Below are 1,639 nucleotides of genomic sequence, written 5' to 3'. Positions count from 1 at the left end.
AGTAAGATTTGATCTTTCTATAACTGCCTGACCTGTAGGATTATTTGGTATACCTGTAATGTGTTTTATATTATAAGCAAAAAAAGCATTTCATTTTCTTAGATACATATGCTGGACCATTGTCTGTCTTTATTTGTGCAGTTATACCCATGATGGTCATAACTTCCAATAAATGTGTAATTACTGAATCAGCCTTTTCTGAGCTCAGGGCAGTAGCCCATTGAAAACCTGAATACGTGTCTATGGTGTGGTGTACATATTTTAATTTACCAAATTCCATAAAGTTGAACACATCCATCTGCCAGATTCCATTTCTCTTAGTACCCTTTGGGTTACTCACTGCATGCAATGGTGTTTGATTATAGAAATAACAAGTAGGACATCTCTTTATAATGTCCTTAGCTTGTTGCCATGTAATGTAAAATTCTTTCTTTAGGCCTTTACTATTGACATGATGCTTTTTATGAAATTCTGAGGCCTGCAACACACTTCCAATCAATAACTGATCAATATCAGCATTACCTTGTGCTAGAGGATCAGTCAGACCTGTATGGGACCGGATGTGTGTTGTACATTGGACATAGGCTGTTCCTGATTATGTCTTGTAACTGGATAAACAATGAAGTCAACTCTGTGTCATCTGGTATAAATTCAACGGTTTCAATATGCAAGATAACTCTTTCTGCATATTGTCAATCTGTAGCTATATTAAGAGTTTCTTTAAAATCCCTTAGCACCATAAGAATGGCATATAATTCTGCATTCTGGACAGAATTATAAGGGCTTTGTTCCACCTTACTCAATTCATCTGACTTGCAACCTGCTTTCCCTGATTTATTTGCATCAGTATAAAATGTGTGGGCTCCAGTTATTGGAGCATCAAGTACAATTCTATGAAGAATCCAAGAAGTTCTCCTTTTGAGGTTAAGTCTATCACTTTTGGGATAGCTGCTATTAATTTCTCCAAAAAAAAAAAAAATACCACAAGCTCTTTGCCATGGTTCATTGTCTTCCCATAACTTTCTTATTTCCTCAGTAGTAAAAGGCACTATAATTTCTGCTGGGTATACCTGCTAGTTGACGAAGTCTCAGCTTATCTTTTATAATTAATTCAGGGACTTTTTCCACATAAGTTTTTAATTTTTTACTTGGTTTATAATATTTTCCCTCTGCATTAAAATTCCTGTAGGAGAAATTCTGGAAGGCAATATAACTAGGATGCTGCTAAGATTTGGGTTCTCCCTATCCACATGTGCCTCCTATAATTTTTCCTCAATCATTGTCAGTTTCTTTTCTGCTTCAGCTGTCAGTTTTCTGGAACTACTCGAATCTTTATAACCATCTAAGGTTTTGTTTAAATGAACTAGTAGATCAGGTGTTATACCAACAGCTGGTCGTAGACTGGAAATGTCTCCTAACAATCTTTGGAGGTCATTAAGAGTCCGTAACTGGTATCTCCTAATTTGTGCTTTTTGGGTCCTGATTTTCTCTAACCCTATTCTGTAACCTAGGTAATTAATAGAATTTCCTCTTTGCATCTTTTCAGGGACATTTTGTAATCCCCATTTAGGCAAGACTTTCTTTACTTCTTCAAACATCCTTTCTAAAGTATCTTTATTTGAATCAGATAACAAAATGT

The sequence above is a fragment of the Alexandromys fortis genome, unplaced genomic scaffold (genome assembly GCF_014885135.2).
Source record: "Alexandromys fortis isolate MF-2015 unplaced genomic scaffold, M_Fortis_MF-2015_v1.1 scaffold_441, whole genome shotgun sequence".
Lineage (NCBI taxonomy): Eukaryota > Metazoa > Chordata > Mammalia > Rodentia > Cricetidae > Alexandromys > Alexandromys fortis.
This window is presented reverse-complemented; position numbering follows the sequence as displayed.